This window comes from Muscardinus avellanarius (genome assembly GCF_963383645.1).
Source record: "Muscardinus avellanarius genome assembly, chromosome: 4".
Lineage (NCBI taxonomy): Eukaryota > Metazoa > Chordata > Mammalia > Rodentia > Gliridae > Muscardinus > Muscardinus avellanarius.
The window spans coordinates 113,793,593-113,818,563 of record NC_137789.1 but is presented as its reverse complement, the minus strand read 5'-3'; positions in this window follow the sequence as shown (position 1 = coordinate 113,818,563).

The following is a 24,971-nucleotide window of genomic DNA, read 5'->3' as shown; positions in this document are numbered from 1 at the left end:
GGAATCATCAAATCAAAGCAAGTACGTAGCATCTGTTTATATTTGGGTGGCTTATTTCCACAGAGCTACATTTCCACCCCATTTTATTTTTTATTTTCAAATACTGTCTTCCTAAATTGCCCAGGCTGACCTCAAACCTGTAATCCCCCTGTGTTAGCCTCCCAAGTACTGAGATTACAGGCATGTGCCACCCCACCTGGCTTATTGTGGATCTTATTATGGCAGTACTTGGATATTGTATAGAATCTGACCAGAGTACTGTAGATGGCAAAATCATATATGGGAAACATGTAATCTTCTGAGAATTCTTGAGCTTTAAATCACTGTGCAATCTATTTCAAATGCCACATAACTATGCATGAGCAACCTTCGGATACATAGTCTTACAGAGTCTGCTGTTGCATCAGGAATGTGATTATGCAATACACAGAGAATATACATTATTACTTATTTTATGTTAAAGACTTATAAAAACAGTGTAAAGGAAAATCATTTAAAAAAAATACACTGGGAGCTCAATTAAATCACACAAATCAAAAGAAAAAGAAACAAAATTTAGTTTGAGGGCACTGCTATTATAATAGGCTCTTGGCATCCTTTGGTAAACTATTAAAATATTTATTGTATGCAGATTTTCAGGAAAGTACACACAAACCAGAACCGATTTATTTTCCCTCTTAGGACAGAGCAAGCACTGAGGAACATATTCTGTCTTTTTGTGTCTCTTTATTCTATATTTGGGACTGGAAATGGGAAAGTAGACTTCAAAGTAGTTTCCTAGGCTTCATAAAGCTTGCTGATAAATTTCTACAATAGATTTCTTTGGCTAATAAAATATGTTCATATATTTTAAGAATACAGGGTTTGTTCTGTTTCACTACTCTACTTGCCAACACTTATCAGAAGTAAATGGTTGAGATTGAAAATTTATAATTGTGCAATTGGAACAAAATCATAAAAATAACCCTCAGGGTTCATTAGAGTAAGTACTTCATGAATGATTTTTAAATGGATACTGATATTTATAGGTCTTATAATTTATAGAAAATAATCTATATTATCTCACTTGGTCCCACTGTTTGATAGACAAGGCAATCACTATATGGAGAAGTTCAAAAAACCTCCAGAAATTGGTTCGTGATGTTTCAGAAATTGCTCGATAAACCGGGAGCAGGATCAGTTTCACATTCATAACTCTGTACTCCAAATTCATATTTATTACTCTAAATTTTCTATTTCTTCATGAACTGGTAGGCTATTGGTGCTTTATATGAACATCAATTTAGTTGATGAATTTAGTTGAGAATTTTAAATAAGTATTTCTCTACCTTCTAAACTCAAATTATTTGAGTCACATGAAGTCAGTTCTCTGAACGTATGTAACTCCTGCATATACATGAAAAGACATGCTCAGTCAGGAAATGTTTCTGAGTTATTTGTCTTACAACTGATAGTGAAGACATAAATTATAATAAAAATAACAATGACAGTGACAGTTATAACAGTGATGATTATGATGGCCCACAATGCTTACAATATGACAGGCACAGTTGAATTTCTATATATATCTTAATCCTCATTATAATCTTATAAGAAAGGAAGCAGTACTATTTTTATTTTAGAGAGGAGGAAAATGAACACCAGAGAGATTAAGCCAATTACATAAAGACAAGCAGTTAAAATCTAAGTGAGTCAGGCAATCTGGGAGCCTATAGCCTACAGCCTCTCTACTTATATTTTTCCAACATTGCCCCTTTTGAACTTCAGGTGCACACTTAATTTGTTTTGGAATTCAGAAACAACTATCCTTCCTAATATTGAACCTTATATTGAAGGTCTAGAAACACTTTTTATCAATCTCACAATTACTGTGGTATCCAGTAAAATCCTGAATCAAGCATGGGAATGAAGGAGGGGGAGGCAATGGGATGGGGATTGGATAAAGGCTAACTGGATGATGTGTGCTTGTATTTCCTCACAAGTCTTGTATTCCATTGAGATGCTTGACTACAATGCACCAATAAAAATATATTAAATTTAAAAAATTAAAAACATATTTTATAGAACATAAACATATGCATGGTTGTATTCATGACAATATATTAAATAAAATTATGTGCTTTCTAAAAAAAGAAAAAAACCCACCAAATTATTTAATATTCTTCATGCCCATTTGGATTCCTCATTAGGTGCTATTATGAACCCAAGTGGAAACTGTAATCTATTCCATGAGCACAGGTGGGCACGAGTTAATCAGAAAGCAATTCTGAGCTGGGGTCTACCCAGGGGACTCAACTTCTGGCCATTAAGCCCCATGCCTCAGCTGTAAATGCAATCAGACCAGCAGCAACTGAGTGGACAAGGATTATCACCCTAGTTGAGTCCAGTTTTGAAAATCAGCATTGCAAACCACAAATGTTGAACATCTCAGCATCTTCTTTGAAAGCAAAAGCATTACTTATGCTCTATACATAGATGCCATCCTGGAGAGAAGCCAGGAAGGAATTAGGAGACTGAAATTCTGTAAAACTAAGAAATGTTTCTATTTTTATGACTCTTTATATAAAAACTTATTATTTTTTAAAGGAATTGGGGTCTGAATATGTTTCCCAGGCTGACCTCAAACTCTTGGGCTCAAGTGAATTTTCTGCCTCAGCTTCCCAATTGTATGGGACTGCAGGCTTACACAACTATACCCAGCTTAAACTTTAAATCGCCCTTTTAAAACATAATAATACTAAAAATCAAATTCCTACCCTCTTTAATCAACATGTAAAGATTTGCAAAAGACTCAGTCCAGAACAAAATGAAGGCCCTATTTTTCCACTAAACACTTGTGAGGTGGTTTTAATAAATTTGTTTCAATATTTGTAAACGAGGTAGTTCTATTGATGATGGTTGGCTTTGAACTATTCCTCCTCCATCTGTTAAAGCTGTCCATCTTCATGCCTGTGTTTGTACCCTGACTGTCCTCTGCTGGTCTGTTTATATGTCTCTCTCTAATTTAGCCCACTGATTTCTGATCTCTGCCCTAATGTGAAGTCTAGAGCAATTTAACCCTGAATATTACACCTAATCTTCCCCTTCTTGTTGTCTCTTCTCTTTTAAAGTGAGTCAGATTCTATGATTGTCAAAGAAATTAGAAGAACAGGAGGGCAAATCTCAGCTCCCCAGAGACAAAAGGCTGGGGGATTTTGTTTTGCTCGTTTTTTTCCTCTCTCTCTCTCTCTCTCTCTCTCTCTCTCTCTCTCTCTCTCTCTCTCTCTCTCTCTCTCTCCCCCTCCCTCCCTCCCTCCCTCCCTCCCTCCCTCCCTCCCTCCCTCCCTCTCTCTCTCTCTCTCTCTCTCTCTCTCTCTCTCTCTCTCTCTTTCTGCAGTACTGGGGATGAAACCCATGGGGCATTCCATACCTAAGATATTCTCCCAGCCCCATTTTTTATTCTTTACTTTAAAACAGTGTCTCACTGAGTTGCAAAGGGCCTCACCAAGTAGCTGAGGCTGGCCACGAACTGCGATCCTCCTGTCTCAGCCTCCCAAATGCTGGGATTACAAGCGTGTGCCACCATGCCCAGCTATTTATTTTTTTATTCCTTATATTTATTCTGGGAGAATTGTAGGCTACATGCCTCTGATTAGACTCCTATCTCCCATTGGAATTGGGAGATAAGGGAGGGGTCTATGTTACTTTCTATTTACCTTTCAAAGAGATGGTTCCCAGGTCCAGAAGAAAGCTATAATACTGGCCAAAAGCTGGAGGTTTACAAAGGGACAGGTGAAGGATTTGTTTTATTTTATTTTTGTGCCATTAGAGATTGAACTTATTTTTATTTTTAGTTCTGAAACAGGGTCTTATTAAGCTGCTAAGGCTGGCCTCGAATATGCTATCCTCCAGTCTGAGCTCCCAAGTAATGAGATGACAAGCCTGTGCCACCATGCCCAGCTGGAAGGATTTATCATCACAAGTTTTCTAAAATAAGTGCTGTAGGAAAGGGGAGCTCAGGGACTAGAGAGAGGAGGAAATCTGTGCAATGCTTAGCCACAAGGCTGAGTCCTTGATGAGACCACAGCGATAGTCACTGCTGGGGACACATAGATGCTTCAGGAGGACTATGGACCAGGAAGCCATCAGCACTGCCTGGGCTGCTACTTTCAGAAACATTAAAGAGATTAATGTCCTATCAACACCAACCCTGGTCAGTTGTCAAATGATTATTTCTTTAACACCTACTTTGTTCAAAGAGCTAGAGGAGTTACAGCCCTCATACTGACAGAGTGTGAGAGTCCCCTGCTCTGAGCACTTCCTATCATGTTTATCATGAACAAAACTCCTGTGTGGAGAGAGTACAAATTCTCACTTCCTCTGCTATAAGAGCAAACACAAAAGAAAACACAAAAATAGAAATTAACACAAAAATATCATGTTACAGAGCGGAATTCCTAGCTTTTCCTCTTGGTGGAGGTTTTCTACTCATACCGTAGGGTGGTGGGCCCTATAAAGTAATAGTAGAGGCTTTTGAAACACGCCGGAGGCATTACAATCCCAGACTTCAAACTATACTATGGAGCAATAGTAGTAAAAAACACCATGGTACTGGCACAAAAACAGATATACTGACCAGTGGATTAGAATAGAAGATACAGAGACAAACCCACACATCTTTAGTCAATTAGTCTTTGACAATGGGGGCAAACACATACGCTGGAGAAAAGACAGCCTTTTTAACAAGTGGTGCTGGGAGAACTGGCTAACCATTTGTAAAAAGATGAATCTAAACCCCTATATCTCACCAAACACAGGAATCAACTCAAGATGGATCCAAGACTTAGAAATTAGACATGAGACTGTGAAGTTAGTAGAAGAGAGCATAGGTTCAACACTACAACATATTGGCACAGGCAGTAACTTTCTTAACAAAACCTCCAAAGCTCAGGAAATTAAAGCAAGAATAAACAAGTGGGATAACATCAAACTAAAAAGTTTCTTCTCATCAAAGGAAACTATCAATAACCTAAAGAGGAAGCCTACAGAATGGGAAAGGATCTTTACCAGCCACCTTTGGATAGGGGGCTAATATCCAGAGTATACAAAGAGCTCAAAAGACTCTACACTAGCAAAACAAACAACCCAATCAAGAAATGGGCAAATGAACTAAATAGACACTTCACAAAAGAAGAGATACAAAGGGCCAATAGATACATGAAAAGATGTTCTTCATCACTGGCCATCAGGGAGATGCAAATCAAAACTACACTGAGATTCCATCTAACCCCAGTCAGAGTGGCAAGCATAAAGAAATCAAACAGCAACAAATGCTGGCGAGGATGTGGGGAAAGAGGAACTCTTTTACACCGTTGGTGGGAATGCAAACTAGTTCAACCACTATGGAGATCTGTGTGGAGATTCCTAAGAAAGATGGGAATAGATCCACCATATGATCCAGCTATACCACTCCTGGGTATCTTTCCAAAGGGGTTGAATTCAGAGAACTACAGCAACATATGCATACCTATGCTCATAGCAGCACAATTTGTAATAGTCAAAATATGGAACCAACCCAGATCACCACCAACAAATGAATGGATAGCAAAACTGTGGGAAATACACACAATGGAATTCTATTCAGCCATAAAGAAGAACAAAATTACATCATTTGCAAGAAGATGGAAAGCCCTGGAGAACATTATGTTAAGTGAGATCAGCCAAGCACAGAAGGAGAAGATACATATGTTTCCTCTAATATGCCCAAACTAGGAAACACAGAGGATACCAGCGGGACTCCAGATATTGAAGGGGCAATACTAGCTAAGTTTGGATGGTAAGATAGGAGAGGAGGAAGGCCGATCTTGATTAATGAGGGTCTACACCTGAACATGTGTAAAATTATGAATAAGACATGGTTAACCTGGACAACCATTGGTGGGAGGGGGGAAGGGAAAACGGGGGCGGGGGGGGGAGGGCACCAAATATAGTGTACATGTATACTATTTATGTTCAATAAAAAAATTGTTAAAAAAAAGACACAGAAGCAGAAACTTTTTGTGGCATAATAATGAGTTAAAATAGGGTGTTAAGTTTCAACATTAGAAATGCTTGTTTTTGTGGTAGAAGATTCTCTCAGGAGAAGAAGGACCTCTTTTCTGCCTTCTTTGTACCACTTCCTGACTGAGATCTCATTGGGGAGGCCATATAGAACAAAACACCTGAAGAGGCTAAAGGATGCTGTGAGAAAATTGAAGATGCCAAGAACTAAGCCACCCAAGACACCAGAGAAACCAAGAGAGACTACGGGTAAGTTCTTTACTTCAGTAATGGTTTATATATATATATTTTTGAGGAACTAGAGATGGAACTCTCTACCCCCAATACCTCCGAGCTACACCCCCAGCCATATATATATATATATATATATATATATATATATATATATATATATATATATTTTTTTTTTTTTTTTTTTTGAGACAGGGTCTCACTGAGTTGCAAAGGGCCTAAGTAGCTTAGGCTGGCCATGAACTGCGATCCTCCTGTCTCACCCTCCAAATGCTAGGATTACAAGCATGTGCCACCATACCCAGCTATGGTTTACTTTTTTTTTTTACAAATCTGAATATTAAAGTCACAATGACATAATTTAGGAGAATGAGTTGGGCATGGCGGGAACAAACTGTAATTTCAGCACTCTGGAGGTGGAGACAGGAGGATCACAGATTCCAGGCCAGCCTCAGAAACTTAGCAAATCAGTTTCATAAATAAATAAATAAATAAGCTGTGGTTATAGCTTGGAGGTAAAATGTTCTTTGGCTCAATTTCTGGTACAAAAAACTGAAGAAAAAAAAGAGACAGGAGAATTGTAAAGAAAGAAAAACAGAACAAAATGAAGGCTGAAAAAATATTTGTAAAATTCTTTTTTTCCCAAATGACAAATCAAGATATTTTCATATCATTGTCTTTTCATTTTCTCTTTTAGGGAATTTCATTGCCTTCAGATTTCTAAATTTGGTATTAAACTCATTAAATTATTTACTATGAACCTATGAGATTGGTAATATTATTATACCTATTTTATAGCAACAGATTTGTGGGGAGGGGGGACTGGGGATTAAACACAGGAGCATTCTACTTCTGAGCTACACCCTCAGCCCTATTTTTAAATTTTATTTTGAAACAGGGTCACAATAAATTTCTGAGGCCCTCAATAAATTGCTGAGGCTGGCCTTGAATTTGTAATCCTCCTGCCTCAGCCTTCCAAGAAGTGGGATTAGAGCTGTGCACCACCACATCTGGCAAGAAAATCTGATCAGCAAGCAGTAAAATTTTAAACCCAGGGAAAGAGACATTTGCCCAAAGCCACACAACTGGTAAATAATGCAGACAAGAATCAAGTGTGTACCTTCTGTCTCAGATCCCCATGATTCAACGTTAGTCTCCACTGTTTCATGATATTACTTTTCTATATTGAAATGGTGTGTGGTAGCAAAGAGTAGTTAATTCTAACATTATGTAGAACAAAAATTCTAAAGGAAAATTAGATAGATAGATAGATAGCAGTACTGGGGATGGAACCCAGGGGAATTCTGCCTCCAAGCTACACCTCCAGCTTTATTTTTTATTCTTTATTTTGAGACAGCGTCTCACTAATTGTGAGGGCCTCACTAAGTAGGTCAGGCTGGCTTTGAACCTGCGATCTTCCTATTTCAGCCTTCCAAAAAGTGAGATTATAAGCATGCACCACCATGCCTGGCTAAGGATCTCATTTGATAAGATCTTCACCTCTCTCCTAGTTGATTCCTCTTGGTGGAGTAGAATCCCACTTATCTTCAGCATCAGATGTGGCAGATGTGGTTTTAAGTGGATCATCTGAGATTTTTAGATCCATATTCTGATGACGTGTAGAATAGAAACATAAATTATCTTTGATTGTTTTTGCAAATATGGAAAAATTGAGACTAATCTACTGAATCAAATTTAGGAGTAGTATATTGAGTATATAAAATAACATGATAACCTCAAGTTCAAAGATAGGGTCAAAGAAATAAACAGAGCAAAGCAAAACACAAATCAAAATGTGTTGGTAAACAGTGCTGGCCTTTTATTTACCATAGCAAAATAGAAAACCAAAACTGGAGAAGGCTACATACACTAAAGACACTGTGCACACTAAAATTATTAAGAATCAGAAAGACTGTCTACAGAAGGAAAATGCAGAAGATAATTCTTATGAGGTTCACAATCATCAAGATACTTAGAACGAGGTGAAGGTTAAGATATTTTACATACCTGCATTGGCTGACTAAGGGGTAGCCTCTCAGGGTATCCTGAATTAACCCCCTGTAACACCCTCTCTCTAATCCTTTAAGTATGTAAAATGACAAAATCAGGAAGGTACAGAATCAGAACGGACATTTTTTATCCACAGTTAAATAAATGAGACAGGGATAGTTTTATCAACCAGGGAGGATGATAAAAAAAATACACAAGGATAGTTCTTGAGCTAAATCACAAAAATGAGTATACATTCAACAAGGATAGAGGGGTGAGAGACAAGCATGAGTAAGACAAGGAAAGTCTAAAGAATATAAAATATTTAGGCATAGCTGGATTAAAGTGTGTGCATGATACACATAGGTAATGAACTCAGTAAAAATTAAGAATGGGGAGATAAGAAGAGGTCAGCACTGTGAAAGCCTTGAAGATCCTGTCTAGGTGTCTGTGCTGTAAACATGACTGAGAGTCACTAGGGATTTTACTTGGGGAAATAATATGAAAATCTTTCCTAATGTAAAATTAACTTTAAGAGAACAGATGATATGCTATGGATTAATAAATAAATGTGCATTATCAATAAAAAGCTTTCCAAAAACTTGGGTGAGAAGCAAATGACAGAGAGAGGCACCATTCAAGATAGATACCATTCAAGGTGGTAAACTAATGACAATAGTAATATGACTTTTGCATTTTAGCATATGTATAGTCTATACATATGTAGCCAGTTAGGGAATATTGATCAAAATGTAAATAAGAAAGGTATAATCTGAAGAAATGATGTTATGTAGATGCCAGAAAAATATCAAATATGGGCCAGAATGCCTAGGTAGAGAGATTACTGTCAACCTAAGAGCACACCTGTACTCTGGGACTTAGAGAACAGATGTGAGGGTAGAGGTTGCCATAATCAATCATTACCACATTCCTAAAATGTTTAATTTTACATAGATTTTTTGATGTCTAGAACAGTAAATATCTTACTATTATTTTCTTGTCCCAACTTATAATACTATAAACTTATAATACTATAAACTGTATTTGTATCTTGGCAAATTAAACTTGAACTTTTATAAGAAACTGAAATTTTAGCCAGGCATGGTGGCGCATGCTTATAATCCCAGTACTTGGGAGGCTGAGACAGGAGGATCGCGCAGGTTCGAAGCCAGCCTCAGCTACTTAGTGAGGTTTTCAGAAATTTAATAATACCCTGTTTCCAAATAAAATATAAAATAAAATATAAAATAAAAAATATTGGGAGTGAAGAAAATAGGGAGAGAGCCTCTGGATTCTATCCCTGGTACCATCAAAAAAAACCCTGAAATTTTATATAGTAATACTATTTAAAGGTACATGAAACCTTCAAATATTAAGTGTTGCCATTTTCATGTGTGTGAATTTTGAATCATGAATGGTATTTGAATGTAATTTTAAACTGTAATGTAATTTGAAATTGTAAAGCTATTTCATGTGGAATATAATCAAAGATTATATATAGGTATATGTAATATGTAATATATATATATATATATATATATATATATATATATATATATATATATATATATACTGTTATACAATTTTTTAGTTAGTAATATAGACCTAGTGTTCTGAGATTCATCATGTTACCTTACTCTTGTAGCAAACCGTGATAAATATTGAGAGTTTGGGGGGGAAAAAACCTCTAACTTTTTAAAATTAAAAAAAGATGGTAACTTTTAAAACTATGTGTAAGTGTTGAAAGTTAACTTTGATATATAGGCATGTTCCTTGTTAGGGAAACAAGTCAGCTCTTTCTTTAAAAATTAAGGTCACATCCTTTGCTCAAGAGTAAATGAAATGACACAGGATGAATAATGTATGTATTATAAGACCAAGGTATTTCCTATTTTTATCCCATTAATAATGCATAAAATCTGTTGATAATCATGTGGTATTTAAAGAAACAGTAAAATTATATAAAAAGAGATACTTGAAATTCTGGATCATAACATCTCTACAAAATTGTCAGTATCAGGAAATTTATTGTCATTCATTTTAATGCCTTAATGAGATAAGATAAACTCAAATAAGATACTGTTCAGCTTTCTTTTACTTTAATCCCAGTATCTTTGAGATAAAAATGCAAAAATTAAATAAATACAATTATTAGAAGTTTTTTCCTCAAAACTATAATTAAGTGAAGCTGAAATGCATGTTTAGTTTAATTTAGAAAAGGGAAAATGTTGTCAATCAGAGATGAAGTGAAACAATTATTTAAAGAAATAGCTGTGAATTCTGATATAAACATAAAAGTGAATTACATTGATTCATGTAGAACAATGAGATATATTCATCAATTCTTTCATGACTTCATAAATTGAAAGCATTTATTTTATATATGATTACATATATATGTTTACATTTGCCTTTTCCTTTTAGAACAATTTCTGCTCAGAACATTAATCTTATTTTTCTACTGCTTTTTCCTTGCCTTTTTTTTTTATCTCTTTGATAAGGATTCAGAACTATCTTTGTACAGAACACATAATGTTAACATTCTTGAATTTAAGCTATTTCTAAGTCTAATAATTTCTCTATAGAAAAATAGTCCACTCTTCCTACGTATTTATGAGTCAGGATATTTTATTTTTTGTTTTTATTTTTATTTTATTTTTTTTGGTGGTACTTTGGGTGGAATCCAGGGGCTTTCTACCTCCGGGTTATACTCCCAAACCTATTTTCTATTTTATTTGGAAACAGGGTCTCACTAAGTTGCTGAGAGCCTCACTAAGTAGCTGAGGCTGGCTTCGAACCTGTGCGATCCTCCTGTCTCAGCCTCCCAAGCGCAGGGATTATAAGCGTGCGCCACCACGCCCGGCTTGAGTCAGGGTATTTTAAAGGGAAAAAAGTTATTAGGTTCATCAGGAATACAGATGTAAAGGTGAGGTATGCAAAAGAAAGTAGTTGATAAACTGTGAAAGTAAAAACAACATATTTCGGCACCCTCAGAAAGCTCATAATGGTAACTCTAAGCCATTTCCTTTGAAGTAGATTGCTAATTTATGGGCCTCAGGAAGAATGTAACTGACCCTTGAGTCTTCATTTTAGAAACTCTTTGGTTATTTCATAATGGGAATTACATTTTTACTTCAGTTTAGTTAAAGATTCTGCCAGTTTTTTGGTGACTTCAAGGGACCCTCAAAAAATGAATTATCAATAAAGATGTAAAATTAAAAGAAAAAGAAAAACAAGTGGCAATTGTTGATATGCAAATAGTAAAATATTGTTTATGTCATTGGGTTTATGTCCAAGGAGGTAAAAGATTTTTACTGATTTTATTTTATTTTATTTTATTTTATTTTTTTATTTATTTTTTATTGGTGCACTGTATTCATACATCATAGTAGGATACATACTTTTGTAGACATACATGCACACTTTTCCCAGTCAGCCCCCACCCAATCCCCACCCCATTCTCTCCCTATCCCTCCCTCCCATGCTTGGCTTAGTAGTTGACATCTAGTATTATGGCAATTTATCTAAAATTAAAAATGATAATCTCACATAACAGTTTCATTTGTCTGATACCAAGCTTTTGATGACTTAAAGATAACATTTCAATATTTCTTTTTACTTTCTTTCTTACCAGAGAATATTTTTTTCTATTTTTTAGGTGAAACTATCATATATTTATATATTTATTTTTCAGAAAAAAATCTATCCTAATATGGAATATGGAGTCTAGGTACCCAAAACGATCTTGAAAAAGAACAAAGCTAGAAGATATATATTTTCTGATTTCAAACCATATAAAGCTACAATAATTGAAACAGTGTAGTACTATTCTAAAGGCAGATATATAAACCATTGGAGTTAAATAAAAGCCTAGAGCTAAATTCTTCCCTATATTGTCAAGTTATTTTTGACAAGGTTTCCACGAACATTTGGTGGTGGAAATGATAATCTTTTAACTAAATAATGTTAAAAAAATAATAATTACATGGAAAAGAATAAAATTGGACCCTTACCTAATCCCATATGCAAATATTAACTCAAAATAGATAATAGACCTAAATACAAATCTTAAGACTATAAACTTTTAGGAGAAAATCTGGGTCATAAAACCTCACAACATTGAAATTGGCAGTGATTTCTTGGTTATGATTTCAATGGCACAGGCAACAGAGGAGTATACAGACTCCCTAAAAAATAAAAAAATAAAAAAATTGTATATCCAAAGACAATGTAAACAGAGTTAACAGTTACTAATAGAATGGGATAAAATATTTCCAATTGCTATATCTGAAGGTATATTAATATTCCAACTAGAAATCCTAAAAATTAACAACAATAAAGGCAAACAATACCATTTAGAGATAGGTAAAAGACTAACATAAATAATGAATCTCCACAGATAACCAATCTTAATTGTCTGTTGGATGAAAACTCTTGTTTCTCTGGTTCTGGTGTGTTTTACCTATTTCTTCTTTGTAGTTAATCTCTTTGAGTATTTTCTCTAGTGCTGGTTTTGAAGACATAAATTCCTTCAGTTTCTGTTTGTCATGGAAGCTTCTTATTTCCCCATCTAATTTGATAGAAAGTTTTGCTGGGTAGGAAATTTTTGGCTGGAAGTTGTTTTCTTTCAGAGTTTGGAATATGTTACTCCAAGCCCTTATGGCTCTCATGACTTGGTTTGGGAAGTCTGGAGTGATTCTAATTGGTTTGCCTCTGAATGTCACTTGGCCCTTTGTTTTTGTTGCCTTTAAGATTCTCTGCTTGGCTTCCACATTGGTCATTTTGACAATTATGTGGCGTGGGGATCCTCTTCTCCGATCCTGTCTAAAGGGAGTTCTATAAGTTTCCTGGACCTTTGTATCAACCTCTTGCTCTATGTTTGGAAAATTTTCTGCTATTACTTCTTTGAAGAGATTGTTGATCCCTTTGGTTTCACTTTCTTTTCCCTCCTCTATTCCAATTATTCTTAGGTTAGCTCTCTTAAAATGGGTCCATATTTCTTCAATATCAGATTCCTGCTGTCGGATATTTTTTTCTAGATTAGAAACTATGAGTTCATTTTTGGATTGCTCATCTTCTAAGAGCGAGATTCTGTTCTCCATGTGTTCTAATCGGTTGTTTGTGCTTTGAATTGAGGCCTTTACTTCATTAATTGCATCCTTTATCTCTTTTTGGCTCTCTCTGAGTTCTTTTCGAAGCACCTCTATTATTTCTACAGTTATTTTCCTGATTTGATCTTCTAGAAATCTCTGATTTTCTGTTTTATCAGGTTCTGATGTTGTGGGGTTGTGGGCATTTATTGCTCCAGTATTATTCCTCTTTCCCATGATTCCCGATGTTTGTGCCTTCTCTGGGTTCTTCCCTTGGGTCACTATGACTTCCCTTAAGGTGTTCTGGATCTCGAGTCAGTAGTATCTCGGACCCCACTACTCCTTTACTGGGTTTTATCACAGAGTCTCCGACCCAGAGAGTCGATAGAGGCTGCTTTAGACTGTGGGGGGTGCCAGGTTGCACGTTCTCCTATGGTGTGATATCTCTGCCACCGCCACTCCCCCACTGGGTCAAGTCCCAGGGAGTACAGTACTGGGATTTCTCCTCTGTGGCCCGCAATTTGACTCACTGTTCTTGAGTACGCAGATGTAGCTGTACTGGCCTCGCTGAATTCGCTGCTGCTGCCGCCGGTGGCAATATGGCGCCGCTGCTATGCCCTCGGCTATGGGCTGGCGTTTTTCTTCTTGATTTTGATTTCTACTCTGAATCCCTGCAGCGTGTGCTGAGCTCGGCCACTGGGAGCTTTAGATGCTCTCTGCGCGGAGAAATCCCGCCTAGCTGTTCCGCAGTGGCTCACCTCGGCTTGCTGTAGCCGTCCCGTGAATTCGCCGGTGCCTCCGGCAGTATGGCGCTGCTGCTGCGTCTGCCACGTCCTCGGGCGCGAGGCCGGTGTATCTCCTCTGCGGCTCTGTTCTCAGTCTGCTTTCTCTCTGGAGCCTGGTGATTTTTTGTTTCACTGGTGATGGTATTTTCTGGCTATGAAAGGCGCTGATTTTGTGGTAATGGAGATTTGTTGTGAGCGGGGCTCTTAAGCCCCGCTTTTCTCGGTCGCCATCTTCCCGGAAGTCCATTTTTACTGATTTTAATACTTAACTACCCACTGTTTTAGGACCTTGAGATGGTAAGATCATATATGCATTATATAAGATTAACACAGTGGAAGGTTTCTAAAGAAAAACTATGACTACTACAGAGAAACAAAACTCCAAACTAGACATTGCAGTTGCCTCACTCCATCCTAAATCTCTAGCAAAAGATTTATCTTTAATGAATCTATAATCAGGTGAACAGAGCAGAAGAGGAACCTCCAGTGCTCTTTGAAAGACACCAGGCCTTGGCAGCTGAATGAGGAAGGCTCACATCCCAAAATAGTTCCAGAAGGAATTGTTAGAAAAGGTAGATCTCACTCTGGGTACAAGCTGAGCAGGAGATTAGATGCTGAGAGCACAGATGAGCTGGGAAGTGTCACCTCCACTGCAGACTTCTTGTCCTTGAAACAGGGCAGCAAGGGAAGTTTTGGGCCCGGGTCAGAGAGAGAGAGAGTGTCCTATGGACTTTAAGAGGAATGGAAAAGGCATATGCATGGCTATTTTTGCCCTTTGTGTTTCTATATATTTTAGAATAAACTACTTAGACATTAAAAAATGAACAAGTTCTACAATTCTGATTGAGCTACATTGAATCTACAAGTGAATTTAGGGAAAATCGACATATTTAGAATATTTTTTTCATTCATTAACAAGATGTAACTGCATTGCTTTTTTTTCAGTCGTGTTCTATAGTTTTCACATCATCCGCTAGATTTACTTCTAAGCTTACCAAAGTTTTATTTTTTTATAAAACTGAAGAGGGGTATTCACATCTAATTTTTGTTGTTTTTAGCAGAGAAAAGTAGAGTTGATATTTGCATGATGGTTTTTCTAGTTAATCTGCTCAATTCACATATTTTTTTAATACAGAGCACATGAATTATATAATGGTAGGTTCCAACATTCTATATAATTCATACATATATAAAACATATTCATACATATATAATACATATATAAAAACTTGATTCATATTCCTACATATATTCATATTCATACATATATAACAACTTGATCAAATTTTACTGACCAATTTTTTTTTTTTGGTGGTACTGGGGTTCCTGAAAGCCCTTCTGGGCTACACTCCCAGACCTATATTTTTTTTTATATATTGATTTGGAAACAGGATCTCTTAAGCCAGTGCAGCTGGCTTTGAACCTGCACAATCCTCCTGTCTCCGCCTCCCAAGTGCGGGGATTACAAGAATGTACCACCACGCCTGGCTTTTACTGACCAATTCTGAGAGTTTACCTATATATTAATTTGAGTATTTTGCACAAAAATGAGCTTTACTAATTCTTATTCCCCTTTCTTGCTTTATTTTAGCATTCACTTTGGTACAAAGTTGAAGAGAAGTAATGATATTAGGGACTTATCTTTTTGTGCTTTTGTTGGAAATTGGTCTTTGATTTCCCTTTCCTTTGATGTCCTTGATGAGCTACATTTTACCTTCTAATACCAGGTAAAGAGTATTTCCTCTGTTTCTATTCTTCAAATATATTTGTGTAAAACTAGAGTTATTTGTTTTTGTTAAATACCTGGAATATTGTTCAGATTAACAAAATTGTTTATATAGAAGAAAATTACATAATTACTTTATGTCCCTAAGTGAAATAGTATGCATCTCTTGAAGTAATATATTATATTGTCATTTCTCATATATTTATCAATATATGTGAATGGAAAAAACTAGTTACAAAATAATATTGTATAATTATATATAAAGAGGATCTGAAACTATAGCATCATTTTCTCAAGGGAGTAGAGTAAATGCGTAAGTTGGGTAAACTTTCAGGCATATCAATATGTTGTAGATATACTGTTTTTAATAACTCATCAATCATGATTTGAAATGGCAAAATTATGAATTCTATCTATTAAAAGATGGAAAGAAGGAGAACGAGAAAGAAATACTCAAAATGGCCGAACACTGCTGATACTTCTTTACCACATTACTGGCTTGATATTGGTGTAAGTGCTCAGAGACTGTTTCCTGAGCAAACTAGATGGTATGGTATTCCAACAGAGAGTTGTCTGCTATTTTGTGAACAGAAGTCGTTAATGCCTGCAAATTGATGCTATTCTCCAGTCTCCAGATATAAAAGGGAAAGCAGATGTTCATGTGCAACTAACCCAAACACATTGAAAAAGGCTACAGACATTTTCCCATTTCAATTACCATAATTTAATGTCTAGAATACATGCCCAAAAGCTTTTCATGGAAGAGGATCAGCACATCCCATGTAATGCAAACCAAGTCCCCAAACTTCTTTGTATGCATAGCTCATTTTCAGAGATGGAATCATTATACCAAATCTGAGTGCAAACTATGCTAAAGGGCTTTTGTTAGTATATTTTCAAATCACAAAGATTTGTTACCCAATATTTTTGTTATACTTTTCTTAGAAAAGTTGCTTACTTTCTTGAATTTTTATGCTGTGGTTTTTCCTGTGATTGCAATTATTGAGCCAAATTTTCTATGCCATTTCTTAAGTGATTATCATCATGCCTGAAACCTTATGATTCTCGTTCTAGGAAGCTGTTGTGAAATGGCTGGAGTACTTTCTTCTGGGGCATTTAAAATAATCAGCATCTTCTTATATATGAACATATTAGGACAAAAGGAAAAATATTTGATTTTTAAAGTAAAATTTGAAAGATAATTAAAATAAAAATATAAATATTTCTGTATGCACACATAGTAAAATGTAAAATATGGTAATATCCATGGATTTTATACAAAAATATAAAATGAACATAATCAAGTTTTTATTTATATACACCACATATCTATACACATCAAAATATAGCACCAAAGAAACCATTAAAGGTTTAGTCTTGTTTTATTGATAGATACTGTAAAAGTCCTGTTGTATTCTATTTTGTAATTTGTATGTTATACACTTTTAAATTTTTCATTAAAAATTCTAATATGCTGGATGTGGTGGCGCACGCTTGTAATCCCCACGTTTGGGAGGCAGAGACAGGAGGATCACGCAGGTTCGAAGCCATTGGCGCTGGCTTAAGAGACCCTGCTTCCAAAAAAAAAAAAAAAAAAAAAAGGTCTGGAAGTGTAGCCCGGAGGTAGAAGGGCTTCCAGGAACCCCAGTACCACCAAAAAAAAAAAAAAAAAAAAAAAAAAAAAATTATAATAATCTAATCTCATTTAGAAAATATGCTCTGAAGTAAAATTTAAAGAAATAAACCATGGGCAAAAATGGTGCTACTTCCTTGAATTTCAAAATATAAATTATTTTATAGTTTAGATTTGGAAAATAAATTCATTTATTTTCAGAAATATATTCATTTATTTTCAGAAATATGTGTTCCTGTATTCAGATAATAAATGTATTGCAAGAGAAAAGCAATGGAAAATTTCAGTACCATAAGAAAGAAGTTATTTGGGATTTACTATTTGTCTTTCATGTAGTGTTCAATCTATTTATGTGTTGTCCATTGAAAACTTTAAGTGATTTTAAAGAGAAATTCATTCTAAAGAAAAGTAGTTGAGTATCACAAATTGAATAGCAATTTATGCAAATAGAGATATTAGATGCAGCATTCTCGACTATTCTTTAATCACTGAAAATTATACTTGAGTTTTCCCATATCTTAGAGGTATATTACAGTAGTTTTAGATTGTTACATATTTTTCTATTGTGTAATTCCAAAATAATTTATTGAATAGGTTTCAAATTGTTATTTTTATTACTTGTTTTAGTGTCCCACAGCAAAATTTGATTAAATTAGTATTCTTTATACATATCTATTAGTATATTTGTGGAATATATATATATATATATATATATATATATATATATATATATATGTTTTTGTTTTTTTTTTGCAGTACTGGGGACACAACCCATGGGCATTCTACCTTCAAGCTATGCCCCTGCCCTAATCCATGGGCATTCTACCTTCAAGCTATGCCCCTGCGCTAATATTTATTCTTTATTTTTGAAACAGGGTCTCACTGAGTTGCAGAGGGCCTCACTAAGTAGCTGAGGCTGTCCGCGAACCGCAATCTTCTGGTCTCAGCCTCCCGAATGCTGGGATTTCAAGCATGCACCACCAAACCCGGCTTTGGAATATATATTTTGAAAGAAAATATCTGAGTCAAAAAGCACAAGCTTTGGTGTATGTGTGTGTGTGTATGCTCATGCGTGCACACACGTGTGTGTGTGTGTGTGTGTGTGTATGTGTGCACGTGCACACACATGCACTGGGGGTACTAGAGATTGAACCCAAGAGTACTGTATCTCTGTACTCTGGGGTTCACAGGCCCATCCATGGTTTATCTTTTCTTTTGAAAGTGTTTCACTAAGTTGCTGAGGCTGGTCTCAAAACTGAGATCCTCCTGATTCAGCCTTTCAAGTACTGGGCTTACAGGTGTGTGCCACCACACCTAGCTAAAGAGCACAAATTTTAAGGAAATTATATCTAGTGCTAAATTGTTCTTAATACATTTTAAGTAATATATATGCATATATATATATACACTCATATATATATATAGGTATATACGTATACTACTATGGTATTTTCAATATCTTTGCCAACCTTAATGTAACTATTCAATCATTAAAGATGTAAAATTAAGTAGGAAATAATTTGGGCTTCAGCCTTAAGACATTTGCTATCTTTTCCTTCTTTTAATAATTGTTTGACTACTTGTGTGTGTGGATGGTGAGAGAAAACAGCCTTTTTGTATCCTCTGCTTCTGCTAGGTTGTTTGACTTATCATTCTCTCACAAGCTGTAAGAAATCTTTATATACTAAGAAAATTAGTCCTTTGTGAGCCGTAGTCTTTGCAAATATTTATTCTTAGTTTTATTATTCATTTGCTTCTGACTCGGTTTATTGAATTGTGCTCCCTTCCAAGGAAGAATTATTGAGACAACAGCTACTAGAAGTGCTTTCAGCTGAAACTTCACTCTCTGCCCCTTCAAGGATCACCCAAGCTTCAATTTACTTGCTCTCTGCAAGGCAAGCCCTTTGGGAGAAGCCAATATACAATGATTGTTTCAGGCTGAGCTATAAAAGGCCCAGTATTTTGGCCAGCTGCGAGACATCTCTAATGGGCCATTTTAGCTCCAGAGGTCCTCATGGGCTCAATGAGACAGCCTTTGGAAACAGCCTTTGGATTCACACTGCAGTTTCAACTTCTGCCTTTGCCCTTCCCTGCATCCTTCCCTGACTTCAACAGATTTGATACTGAAGATGTTCCTTAATATACTGCACTCTAAACTCAGAATAGTTGGCTTCCCAAAGAAACTAAGTTCTGCTTTATTGTGTGTGTGTGTGTGTGTGTGTGTGTGTGTGTGTGTGTGAGCACACACAAAATATTTACATGGTGGAGACGCTTGTATATGTTTATCCTTAGTATTGAAAGTTAAGAACTCCCTAAACACTTATGTTTACTTTTAAATGATATGCCCTTGAAAAGTAACACCATTTTTTGATCCTAAGGATTGAACCCAGGAACATTGTACTACTGTGCTAGCCATATATATATATATATATATATATATATATATATATATGATATTTCTAAATTGCTGAGGGTCATCACTAAGTTGCTGAGGCTGGCCAGGAACCTACAAACCTGTCTCAGCCTCCCAAGTACTAGGATTCCAGGAGTGTGTCACTTTACCCAGCTACTCAATTGTGTTTAGATTCAGCTATTGACAGAAATAGTTCTAGATCATTCATTTTATTTGCTGTAAGGTAATATATCATAAATATATCTACTTTGCTGCTGATCAACTTAGAAATCATTGATAATTTTCACACTTAGAACTATTTCTCTTCATGCATACGCACATGAGTTTGTATATATAGCTAAAATGGAATTGTTGATTAACAAGAAATGTGAATCTTAACTATTTGAGAATTCTAACGTTCTCAAAAATAAGATTTCATAAATGTCTCTGTTTAGAACATATTTTCTAGAGAATTCATTGCCTATGCATGAAGTAAGCAGTTGGATAGAATTAGGTGCTAATTGCACAACTGGTGGAAGATGAGTTGGTGACATGGGCCCTGTTAAGCAATACTCTGCCTAGTTCTGAGTTAGAACATGTGTAAACCACCTTCAAAGGCTTTGTTTTATAATCAGTCTTCTCATATCCACTGCTTACCATTAAACCTTTTTTTCTCTTTCAACCTCTGTAGAAATTAATTTTGTCCACTTGATTGTGTAAGAAATGTTCCTGGATGAGATTAGCATTTGTATCAATAGACTACGTAAAGAAGATCCACCCTCACCCATGTGAGCCTGCATCATCTAGTTCTTTAGAAACCAAAACAAAAAGCAGAGGAAGAGTGAATTCTGTCTCTCCTTGAGTAGTGACATCCATCCTGTTCTGCCCTTGGGCATGTAGACTCCAGAGCTCCTGACTTTCACCTTCTGGGATTTATACCAGGTCTTTCCCTCTCTCACTGGATTACCTGGCTTTCCAGCACTCAGATGACATGTTTTTTTAACTACTCAGCATCCATAACCATATGGGCCAATTTCCATAGTAAATCTCATGAGAAATATATTCTCAGAATGCATAGATGGATTGATTGATAGACACATATACCTGTTTTGTTTTTCCAAGAACCCTGCTTAATACAACCTCTAACCTCTCTTAACTCATAAATTTAAAGTCCTGGGCTAAATTTTGTCTTCAGTTTTAATGTCAGCAAACTCTGCAGGCTATTTTAGTTTTCACAGGGTCTTATTTAAGAAATTTCTGCAGTTGCCATCAGTAATTAAACTAGAAAGCAAACAAACATTTCTAAAGCGTACATTTTCTAAATTTTACTTGTGAGAGGATGTAAAAACTAAGTTTTGCATCTCCTCCTTGCTCCGCAGGTACTAAGTTTTCCCTGGTCATCATACTTTATCATTTTCATGATTGCCCTTATCTGGGAGACACATGCGCCTGGATAAAAGTACTTAGTGTCTCTGCAGACTCTTTACTGCGCCATTCTTGATTTCTCTGCCATGAACAACTCTTACGAAACTAAATCTCCTCCAACATAGCAGCTCTTCCTCCCACTGCAGTTAATAACCATTAAAAATCTAATGGCTCTGCCTCATGGCTACTCCAGTTGAAATAACTTTAGATTGCTCCTTAATGCAGGTTCAAATTTTTTCTATACACAAGCACATATATTTCTGCACAACTGGATGTCTTCTAGCTTTCTCTGAGAAGAATAAGAAATGGTAGAGCCCGTAAGAAATAAGTTTGAACCCTGCCTCCGTGTGTGTGTGCATCCAGTTTGTTAATCACACTTTTCAAATTTTCAATTGTTTGCAAAATGATGTCATTTTTAACAGGCTATTCATGGCAATCAACTAGGACAATGTGGAAGTTTCTAGAGAAATATTTTGCATTTTATAAATTCTTGCTTTATTTTTCGTTCCTTTGCTTTTGTATTCCTACAGTAATTTCTCAGGTAACTTGAAATGTCAAATTAATTTAATTTGAAATTAACCTCATCCCAGTAAAGTGTAAAAGAGTAAAGATAAGAAATGCTAGTTAAAAGGTATGGAAGGGGAATCTTAGCACACTGTGGAATTAAAACCAATACTGACATGGTGGAGAGCAATATGGAAGTCCCTCGAGAAAATAAGAATAGAACTACCATGTGACCGAGCAATCTCATTACTGAATGTGTATCCAAAGAAAAGGAAATTGATATATCAAAGATACACCTGTACGCCCATGTTTATTTCAGCACTATTCACAATAGCTAACAAATTAAAACAACCTAAGTGTCCATCAAGGGATGAATATATAAACTATTGTACACACACAACAGACAACTATCAATCCATAAAAATGAGTAAAATTCTGTCATTTGGAACAACATTGATGAAACAGGAAATTATGTAAAATACAGTAAGCTGGGAACAGAAAAGCCAGTGCCACATGATCTCCCTCTATGCTCTTAGATTCTTCTAAGAGTTGATTTCATAGAAACAGAGGAGAAAGCAGCTCATCAACAGGTACAGAGTGATTCTGAGAAGCAACTAGTTCTGGTGTGCTTTTAAACAGTATTATTATAGAAAATAATAATTAACATTTTTTGGCACAAAGAATGAATCCAAGAGGCATTCTACCTTCAAGCTATACCTCAAGCCTAATATTTTATTTGGAAACAGAGACTCACTAGGTTGCTGATAGCTTTGCTAAGTTGCTAAGGCTGGCTTTGAACCTATAATTCTCTGGTCTTAGCCTCCCAAGTATTAAGGTTACAAGTGTGCCCTGGCTAATAATGTGTAATGTACAGAGGTAGAAAGAATATTTAAAGTTTTAACCATAAGGAGTGATAAATGTCTGAGGAGACAAATATTTAACATGATTCATGCTTTGGCAATGTATACCTGTATTGAAGCATCATGTTACCCATTCAAATATATATGTTTATGTTTTATGTAGCATTTATAAAATAAATTGAAATTTAAAATAACAGCCGTGTGTGGTGGTGCACGCTTGTAATCCCCGCACTTGTGAGGTGGAGACAGGAGGATCACGCTGGTTTGGAGCCAGCCTCGCTGGCTTAAGAGACCCTGTTTCCACATAAAAAAGTTAAAAAATAGGTCTGGGAGTGTAGCCCGTGGGAGTGTAACCCGGAGTTAGAAGGGCTTCCAGGAACCCCAGTACCACCAATATATGTATATGTTGAAGTGTTGCGCCTATGCCCTCTTCTAATAACTTCAGTGTGTGGCCTAATTTCTAAGTCTTTGATCCATCTCAAGTTGCTTCCTATGCATAGTGAGAGGTAAGGATTCAGTTCCATCTTTCTACAAATGGCTAGATAGCCAGTTTTCTTAGCACCATTTGTTGAAAAGGCTGTCTTCTCCAGCATATGAGTTTGGCTCCTTTGTCAAAGACCATTTGACTATAGATGTGTGGGTTTGTTTCTGTATCTTCTATTCTGTTCCACTGGTCAGTATGCCTGTTGTACCAATACCATGTTGCTTTTACTACTATTGCTCTATAGTATATATATATATATATATATATATATATATATATATATTTTTTTTTTTTTTTTTTGGTGGTACTGGGGTTCCTGGAAGCCCTTCTACCTCTGGGCTACACTCTCAGACCTATTTTATATATATTTTTTTAATTTAGAAACAGGGTATCTTAAGCCAGTGAGGCTGGCTCCGAACCAACGCAATCCTCCTGTATCCGCCTCCCAAGCGTGGGGATTACAAACGTGCGCCACCACACCTGACTCTATAGTATAATTTGAGGTCAGGGATTGTGATGCCTTCTGCATGGTTCTTATTGCTAAGGATTGCTTTGGCTATTCTGGGTCTTTTATTTCTCCATATAAAAGTCATGACTGATTTTTCTAGGTCTATGAAGAATCTTGGTGTTTTGATAGGAATTGCATTGAATCTGTAGATCACTTTTGTATGAATGGCTATTTTGTTGATATTCTGCCAATCCATGAGCAAAGGAGATCCTTCTAACTTCCAAGGTCTTCCTCCATTTCTTTCATGTTTTAGTTTTAATTGTAGAGGTATTTTACACCTTTGGTTAGGTTTATTCCTAGCTATTTTATTGGTTTTGAGGTTATAGTGAATGGAATTGTTTTATTTCTTTCAGTGTGGATTCATTGTTGGCATATAGAAACGCAACTGATTTCTTTAGATTGATTTTGTATCCTGCAACTTTGATGAATTGGTTAATCTGCTCCAGTAGTATTTTGTTTGAGTTCTTTTGGGTCTTCTAGATAATGGATCATGTCATCTGCAAATAAGGATTATTTTAATTCCTCTCTTCCTATTTGAATTCCTTTGATTTCCTTCTCTTGTCTTATTGCTGTGGCAAGAGTCTTGAGGACTATATTGAAAAGGAGTGGTGATAGTGGGCATCATTGTCTTGTTTCTGATTTTAGAGGAAATTCTTGCAGTTTTTCCCCATTCAATATGATCTTGACTTTGGATTTATTATATATTGCCTTAATGACGAAATATACACACAGTAACTTTCTCAAGACCTCCAAAGCACATAACTTGTTAATTATTGCAAAGCAATTAACAAGTGGGATAGCAGCAAACTAAAAAGTTTCTTCCCATCAAAGCAAACCATCAAGAACCTAAAGAGAAAGCCTACAGAATGAGAGATCTTTACCAGCCACTACTTTGATAGAGGGCTAATACTCAGAATACAAAAAGTTCAAAAGACTCTTCACTAGAAAAACAAATAACTCAGTCAAGAAATGGGCAACTGAATTCAATAGACACTTCACAAAAGAAGAGATACAAATGGCCAATAGATACAGGAAAAAATGTTCAGCATCACTAGCCATCAGGGAGATGCAAATCAAAACTACTCTGAGATTCCATCTAACCCCAATCAGAGTGGCAAGCATAAAGAAGTAAAATAACAAATGCTAAAGAGAATGTAGGAAAAGTGGAACTCTTTTACACTGTTGGTGGGAGTACAAACTAGTTCAGCCGCTATGGAGATCAGCGTCGAGATTCCTTAGAAAAATGGGAATGGATCCACCATATGATCTGGCTATACTACCCCTGGGTACCTTTCCAAAGGGGTG